Source organism: Amblyomma americanum, chromosome 1 (assembly GCF_052857255.1).
Source record: "Amblyomma americanum isolate KBUSLIRL-KWMA chromosome 1, ASM5285725v1, whole genome shotgun sequence".
Classification (NCBI taxonomy): Eukaryota; Metazoa; Arthropoda; class Arachnida; order Ixodida; family Ixodidae; genus Amblyomma; species Amblyomma americanum.
The window spans coordinates 63285315-63294555 of record NC_135497.1 but is presented as its reverse complement, the minus strand read 5'-3'; the positions used below and the strand labels follow the sequence as shown (position 1 = coordinate 63294555).

Sequence of the window (9241 nt, the reverse complement as noted above, 5' to 3'; positions counted from 1 at the left end):
ATTTATTACAAAAAATAGTGCTTACTTCATTAATTTATGCATGAAGTATATGAGACTGCATCAAAATAAAAAAAAGACTAAGCCTCTAACCCTCATGTCCAAACTGCAGTTACAGCAAACAAAAGGACACCATAAACCTGCCCCACATGCAAAAGCTTGCACTACAGGCCAATGCAGAAATAAGATCAGATTACTTCCCAAACTGCATGACACTGCCACGCAAAGTAAAGATTGTGACAGGCAATAAAGGAGCAACAAAAAGCAAACTGTAGGTAGCAGCCAATCTCATGCAGACAAGCTACAAGGTCAGGCCAACATAGACGTGGAAGAGATTTGAAAAAAAAGCCACAACAAGCACATAATAATTTTTAAGGTTTTCACAGCCCTTTAAATGGAAAATACTTTCCTGAAAAAACATAACAGAAGCGGCAATTTTTTTTCGGCAATCAATTTTTTTCATGTACTTCATTATTCTTGAAGCATGGGCGGGCATAGAGTAGTCAGATTAGTGCATGCGTTTCTAAGCAATGCCTTGCCAAAAACTGTACTTACAGAAAAAGCTTGCCTTACGGAGCGAATACCACTGGCCACCCACTAATTTCCCAGCCTGCTCCAGGTCCCTGGCAAAAATCACACGTAACTTGGTGGCTTGCACAACTTCCATGCAACTCTTGGTCTTTAGCTGGAAAAAAATTTAGGGACCAGTGAGATATAAAATTTTACATGCATTGCTTTGTTTCAATGACCGACTAAGAAAGATACAGCGGTTTCTGTGAGCGCAACTATTTTTTCACACTAGCTTTCTACAGTAAACCATGTTTATCGCGACCTAATTCACACTGACTTGCTGCACGGCCCCAGCACTACTGTGTATAGCTCTATGGTTTCAAATGCTTGTTAGCTCTGAGCCCTTGGGCTTGCACTCGTTAATGAAGAAAACCTCGGAAAGGGCAACCAGAGCTTCGAGCTTTAAGCCATAGGTATTCAGAAGCTCAGTGGTCTGTGGGAGAACTTTTGGCTGGGTGACACAGTAGCAAATGCTTCTCCAGCTACTTTCACTCCATTTCAAAAAACTCGCACAGCAGAGACCTGTCCTCCATTTTGCATTGCAGAAACAATCACTGAAATTCAAAGCACGCATACTGAATGCACACCTACCTTCCAACACAGCTTCATAATAATGGGTATAATTATTGGAATGAAATACCAGTCAGTACATGTAGTTTTCAGTTTATCCAAAAATTTTAAGCAACCGACAAACAATAAACATTAAAAGAGAAATAAAATAACCAGAATTGTTTAAAAATCTGTCAGAACAATTATGTGACATCCACTACACTCCAGCAGTTCTTCGCCATGTGCACCTTCAAACCACACTTTCTTACAGGCACATTTGCACAGAGATTGGGTTGAACCTGATCTTTAAGAATCATTTTTGGTGCAACAGTAGGAAGAAACCAGGTTTTACCCAAAAACGAAGCACCCTACACATTGCATCACAAGCCCAGATGGTGCACTTGAGTCGCCTCTTATGCTTATGCAAGAAACAGGAACAGAGATATCTTGACTAAATCAAAAAAAGAAGAAGTGCAGTGCATGTGTAATGCAGAGAAGATATAAGCAATACCACACTAAAACACTGGGAGGATTCCAAGAGTAGGTTAATGCATGAATGGGTGGCAATCAGGTGGCTAAATGAGATTAGGAAATTTGAGGAAAAAGGGTGGTAGCATGTGGCACAGGAGACAGTTACCTAAAATGAACTAGACAACAATTGTTCTGCACTAATTTTAACAGCACATTCACACGACAGACAAAATCAATAACTCCAGGAACAGACTGAGCATTATGCAACTCAATGTCAATCACCATTGCAAATGGCACCAGCACCACAGACTGCACATGAGGAAAAGTAGACATATTTTTGCTTTCAACTTTGAGCAGCAGTCAGCTGCGCTTTTAGGAGCAAAGCTCTAAAGTACGGCAACATTGGCACTTTGTTTTACTGACATGAGGGTGCTTGTGAGCGTGCAAGTCCCATGTTTGTTTTGCACCAAATGTGTTAATTGCGAGGTATGTTTAACTAAAGAGGGGCATCTAACATGGGCATCAGCTCTTCATTACTTCCCTTCTATATCCCTTCCTTATATCACGGTTCAAGTGTCCACCAAAATGTGAGACAGTTACTGTTAGAAGATTGAAGAAGGAAACCAGCGCAAAAGACGAAGACACAGGAACAAGGAACACAGGACACCGCTGGACTATCGACTGTATTTATTTGAGAAACGATCACATTTATACCCTTCAGTTATCAAGCAAGCTTGCGCACACATGACAGATTAACAAGACAAGGTAAATAGCAGCATCACATACAACCGCGTGAGTTCATAAATCTAATTTTTTTATCAAATAGACTAACCGTCGTGTCACTTACACATAGATGTCTTTGATTAACGATATGGTATGCCTCTAGAATTTCACGTTGGCTCTTAGTTTTACCGCGTCCAAAAATCGTAGTCTTCTTGAAGGGCGGAATGCATTTGTGCTTTCTGCAATGTTTTGGCAAATTCGCCCCGTCATCTGTGGAAAGCAATCTTTCATGTTCTCTGAGCCGGGTGTTAAGACAGCGGCCAGTCTGCCCGATGTACACATTTCCGCAGGATAAAGGTAAGCAGTACACTATCTGGGTGGCACAGGTGACATATTTGAATTCGTGCTTGATCGTGCACTGTGAAGTTGTACTTTTCCTTTCGTCAATCCTTCTGCACAAACTGGCCAGTTTTCGCGGGGCTGAGAAGACTACATCAACACCGTGCCTACTTGCGACCTTCTTTATATTGTGTGAAAGTGCGTGCAAGTAAGGCATCACTTCACACTTGCTTTTGTCCTTCCTTCCTTTTGTCAATTTAGGTTTGGCTTTCATTTTTTTGAGAAGCTTTTCAGAGACACCTTTCATAACATGCGTAGGAAAGTTTGCTTCTATTAGTCTCTTCTGTTGTTGCAGAAAGCTTTCTTGTACTGTATGGAAGCAGCTTTTCTCCAGCGCGTTAGTGAGGCATAAGGTTGCAATAGCCCTCTCGGTAAGTTTGGAGTGGCAGGAGCTGTAAGGGAGTAAGAATTTCTTAGTTCGTGGGGCATAGGTCCAGCAAAGGTGGTTATTGCACCTAAAAGTTAAAACAGGGTCTAAAAATCTAATAGGATTGTCGTCCGGTAACTCATGGGTAAACGTCAATGAACTAGAGCACGAAATAAAGCGATCTAAAACACTAGCAACCACATCCTGCAGATTGTCATTAGGTAAAACATTCAAAAGTACTAAAAATCATCAACATAGCGGAACACCTTTGCCATATGGTTCATGTCCAATTTTTCTTTCAGTAAGGAGTCAAACTTAGACAGGTAGATGTGGGTTAAGATTGGCGCCACACAACACCGAATACACACTCCTTTTTTCTTGACGTACACTCCACCATTAAAATCAATCATTGTAGAGGACAGGTATTTCGTGAGAAGTTCTAAAAAACCTTCAACTGAGCAACCACAGCAGTTCTGGAACTGAACCGTGCCGGATTCTTCTATTAGGTCGCGCACTGCCTGCAGCATCTGTTCATGGGGCACTGAGTAGTACAGCTCCTGGATGTCTATGGACACACCTGTATTGGCTCCGTGATCACCTCCCTTGAGCGCCGCTGTCAAATCCTGGGAACTCCCGAGAGAGAATGGGTCAAGGGGCTCCAGAGTGGAAACCTTGGATTTAAGGAACTGTCCGATCACTTTTTGCCAAGACCCTCGTTCTGTGATTACAGTCCTGAGCGGGCGATCAATTTTGTGGGTTTTAGCAGTGAAAAAGACGTGCAGTCTATCACCTTAGCACGAATTCACGGCTTTTTCAAGCCTGTCAAAGTTGAGATCGTGGAGAAGCTTCAGGACATCAGATTTGGCTCTTGTCGGTATTTTCTTGGACTTCATGAAATTTTTGTCGATCGCACCCAAAGCTTTTTCATTGAAGGCATCTTTTGATAAAACAACGAAGCTTCCTTCCTTGTCGGACTGAAGTAAAGTCAAACCTTCAGTCCGAAAGTGGTCCACAATAGGCTGCAAGATGTTTCTTTTTGGTCCTTCTTTCTTGTTATTGTGCGTGGCCCTCAGAAGGCAATCAGCTCCTTCGGATATGCATCTTGTCCTCTCCTGCGATGGTGCTTTGTCAGCGATGGGGCGTATGGTGTCTAAGAGCTCATGGCCAGCCACACGTGGTTCTATGCAGTACTTCGGTCCTTTACGGAGAATTTCGTATAGGCACGTAGAATTGTCTTTCCTTGTAAGTATGTGACAGCGCTGTTATGCATCGGAGGCTTGTTCCTTCTCGGTAGATGCGGCCGTACTTGATTCCACCACCATTCTGTGACTTGGGCGGTTAATAGTTGGTGTTCCTGCAGACGTTTGAGGTTCATCTGCCCACTATTTCTGCGTGTGCAGCATAACACCATCCAGTCTTGTAAAAGACGAACCTGTCTCCAATACTCCGATTTTAAAATCCTGCAAATACGTTTCCAATGTCCGATTGACGGCTCTACCAAACCAAATAGGCCTGCTACCTCTGGAGGGGGGCAGCCATTTTTCAAACGGTAGGTCATTTCACGTGCTTTGCACGTAACGAAGGCGATGGCACTTACGCAAGTGGTGGCTTCATCGCTGGAGGGTTTCACATGAAGAAAGTTGCCTATGGAACAAGAAATATGATTTAGTAGAGTGGAGAGCTGGGCGAGTCGGTACATGATTGAAGAAGGAAACCAGCGCAAAAGACGGAGACACAGGAACAAGGAACACAAGACACCGCTGGACTATCGACTGTATTTATTTGAGAAACGATCACATTTATACCCTTTAGTTATCAAGCAAGCTTGCGCACACATCACAGATTAACAAGACAAGGTAAATAGCATCACATACAACCGCGTGAGTTCATCAATCTAATTTATTTATCAAATAGACTAACCGTCGTGTCACTGGTTCGTCTTTTACAAGACTGGATGGTGTTATGCTGCACATGCAGAAATAGTGGGCAGATGAACCTCAAACGTCTGCAGGAACACCAACTATTAGCCGCCCAAGTCACAGAATGGTGGTGGAATCAAGTACGGCCGCATCTACCGAGAAGGAACAAGCCTCCGATGCATAACAGCGCTGTCACATACTTACAAGGAAAGACAATTCCACGTGCGTATGACGCAATTCTCCGTAAAGGACCGAAGTACTGCATAGAACCACGTGTGGCTGGCCATGAGCTCTTAGACACCATACGCCACATCGCTGACAAAGCACCATCGCCGGAGAGGACAAGATGCATCTCCGAAGGAGTTGATTGCCTTCTGAGGGCCACTCACAATAACAAGAAAGAAGGACCAAAAAAAACATCTTGCAGCCTATTGTGGACCACTTTCGGGCTGAAGGTTTGACTTTACTTCAGTCCGACAAGGAAGGAAGCTTCGTTGTTTTATCAAAAGATGCCTTCAATGAAAAAGCTTTGGATGCGATCTACAAAAATTTCATGAAGTCCAAGAAAAGACCGACAAGAGCCAAATCTGATGTCCTGAAGCTTCTCCACAATCTCAACTTTGACAGGCTTGAAAAAGCCGTGAATTCGTGCAAAGGTGATAGACTGCACGTCTTTTTCACTGCTAAAACCCACAAAATTGATTGCCCGCTGAGGACTGTAATCACAGAACGAGGATCTTGCCAAAAAGTGATCGGACAGTTCCTTAAATCCAAGCTTTCCACTCTGGAGCCCCTTGACCCATTCTCTGTCGGGAGTTCCCAGGATTTGACAGCGGCGCTCAAGGGAGGTGATCACGGAGCCAATACAGGTGTGTCCATAGACATCCAGGAGCTGTACTACTCAGTGCCCCATGAACAGATGCTGCAGGCAGTGCGCGACCTAATAGAAGAATCCGGAACGGTTCAGTTCCAGAACTGCTGTGGTTGCTCAGTTGAAGGTTTTTTAGAACTTCTCACGACCTACCTGTCCTCTACAATGATTGATTTTAATGGTGGAGTGTACGTCCAGAAAAAGGAATGTGTATTGGGTGTTGTGTGGCGCCAATCTTAACCCACATCTACCTGTCTAAGTTTGACTCCATACTGAAAGAAAAATTGGACATGAACCATGTGGCAAAGGTGTTCCGCTATGTTTATGATTTTTTAGTACTTTTGAAAGTTTTACCTAATGACAATCTGCAGGATGTGGTTGCTAGTGTTTTAGATCGCTTTATTTCGTGCTCTAGTTCATTGACGTTTACCCATGAGTTACCGGACGACAATCGCATTAGAATTTTAGACCTTGTTTTAGCTTTTAAGTGCAATAACCACCTTTGCTGGACCTATGCCCCACGAACTAAGAAAATCTTACTCCCTTACAGCTCCTGCCACTCCAAACTTACCAAGAGGGCTATTGCAACCTTATGCCTCAGTAACGCGCTGGAGAAGAGCTGCTTCCATACAGTACAAGAAAGCTTTCTGCAACAACAGAAGAGACTAATAGAAGCAGACTTTCCTACGCGTGTTATGAAAGGTGTCTCTGAAAAGCTTCTCAAAAAAATGAAAGCCAAACCTAAATTGACAGAAGGAAGGAAGGACAAAAGCAAGTGTGAAGTGATGCCTTACTTGCACGCACTTTCACACAATATAAAGAAGGTCGCAAGTAGGCACGGTGTTGATGTAGTCTTCTCAGCCCCGCGAAAACTGGCCAGTTTGTGCAGAAGGATTGACGAAAGGAAAAGTACAACTTCACAGTGCACGATCAAGCACGAATTCAAATATGTCACCTGTGCCACCCAGGTAGTGTACTGCTTACCTTTATCCTGCGGAAATGTGTACATCGGGCAGACTGGCCGCTGTCTTAACACCCGGCTCAGAGAACATGAAAGATTGCTTTCCACAGGTGACGGGGCGAATTTGACAAAACATTGCAGAAAGCACAAATGCATTCCGCTCTTCAAGACGACTACGATTTTTGGACGCGGTAAAACTCAGAGCCAATGTGAAATTCTAGAGGCATACTATATCGTTAATCAAAGACATCTATGTGTAAGTGACACGACGGTTAGTCTATTTGATAAAGAAATTAGATTTATGAACTCACGCGGTTGTATGTGATGCTGCTATTTACCTTGTCTTGTTAATCTGTCAGGTGTGCGCAAGCTTGCTTGATAACTGAAGGGTATAAATGTGATCGTTTCTCAAATAAATACAGTCGATAGTCCAGCGGTGTCCTGTGTTCCTTGTTCTTGTGTCTTCGTCTTTTGCGCTGGTTTCCTTCTTCAATCATGTACCGACTCGCCCAGCTCTCGACTCTACTAAATCAAGTTACTGTTACATTTCCTTGAATTTTCCTTCAACTAATTTTAAATTTTGCAAGTATACAGCTTTAAGAAGGTAGAGGTACAAACTGTGCAGTATAACCATATGCTATGGCAATAAACCAGCAATAAATCTGTGCTGACAGCAGCTTGCCCAGTGCATTGCAAGGATGCTATACCATACAAGGATTGGTGTCATCGTGCAATGTTACATTACTGACTGACAATTTGGTCTCTGTGTCAGAAATACTGGTAAACCATCATTGTAGAGCACAATGTTTTTAAAGGGATAAAAGAACATATAGGTCCTTTTCGAGGACACATATGCATACCAGGCAACAGGTGTGCAATGTCAAAGCACGTTTATGTTAACAGCAGCTGCGTCAAGAGCTACATCAGGTACTATATTTTGTACAAGTCTACAGTTCCGGTAATTATAAGCTGAGGTACTGCTGTGAAGTGCATGTAGAGTTTCATGCATTTCTAAACCTAGCTGCAAGCTTATATTGAAAATATTTTGCTAAATAGGAAGCTAAGATATGCATCACTGAAAAAGAATAACTACCATGAACGGATCAGGAGGGATGACACAGCCGAAGGCAGGAAGCACGCATGGCCCAATAGATGCTGGCCGCTGGCAACTGCAAATAAATACGTCCAGAGCAACAGCTGTCAGTGGCTGTAGCCATATCATGAATGACAAGAGAGGAAATCGTCTACTGCTTTAAAAACTAAACTCAGACGTAATATAAGTAAATAAAAACCAATGAGCTAGCCCATGACAAAACAAATGAACAGATTTTATTTAATGCACCCATATATATTCTTTGAGAAGAGTCACAATGACTGTTATAACCACACTGAAAGATGAGCTGGCTGAAATACCGCACACCAATTTGAATATAGGATGTGCAGGTTTTCATTAATTCCTATCATGGTGCCTTGCACCAATGTCTAGGTATTAAATTGAAAGTTGCAACCAGTCTGCCTTGGTTAAATGAGAAGAGAATGGAAAAAAGCAGGCCTTCACTAGCAAGAAGCTTGATATCTCACAGCACAGCTTGGCATCATAGAAAAATTGCTAGCGCATTTAACAAATCTGCATACGATTAAAAGCTGCACAAATTTGTCGACTGGCAATGCAAGTAAAGGCAAGGGAAACAAAAAAATACCAAAGAACACTCGTGAGTGCGGCGAAGGGAGGTCTGTGGGTGGGATCCCGTGCCTGGGAAGAGTTCCGAGCTCGGAGAATCGCCGGCACCACAGCTGATGGCACGCAACCAAGAATAAATAACAAAGCGAAAATAAGTAACAAAAAAAACCATCGACAATGGCGAACGACTTGAATGCGGGCCACAAAAGCGAGGGATATAGCAAAAAGGTAGAAGTCCTAAATAATTGTGCAGTTGCATATCCGACAGCTCGCAGTGCTCAGAAGGAGAGGAAGCATCAACGTTTACAGCTCAGGAGACGCAAGATTGATCTAACTTTGACATAACACTGCCTCAAATCCTGTTCCACTGGGGAAGCACAGACAAGTTTACAAATGACAAGGAGATGAATATGAACTAGCCTTTCGCATGCGGTCACTGTCTCAAAATTTAGTATGACGCATATTAAGGCACAAGCACTAATCCGATGAGTACTAACCCTGAGCAAAATAGTGCGGTGTCTCATCGCAGCTGGCCTAGCGCGAGCGCTCCGCCACGCGGCACTTCTCGCTCATCGTCTTCTACGCAGTGCAAATCCATGCTTTTGCACCGAGTGTCGAAGCGCTAGCAAGCGAAAGCGTAACTCTGTTGTGACATCTGGTGCCATTTTTATTTACCACGGCACGCGAGTTATAAATGCACATAAAGACAATGAGAACAACACTTGTCATGCAG

The 9241-nt window shown here is 43.2% G+C and overlaps 1 long non-coding RNA gene across 1 annotated transcript; it reads right to left on the bottom strand.

The window, feature by feature from the left end:
- Positions 1-547: 547 nt before the first annotated feature.
- LOC144133143 (uncharacterized) lies at positions 548-9032 on the bottom strand. The gene is made up of 4 exons (XR_013314993.1): positions 9006-9032; positions 8528-8621; positions 7921-7996; positions 548-682 (listed from the first exon to the last, which is right to left on the bottom strand). It is a non-coding gene; the product is annotated as an uncharacterized LOC144133143 (long non-coding RNA).
- Between the last annotated feature and the right edge of the window lie 209 nt (positions 9033-9241).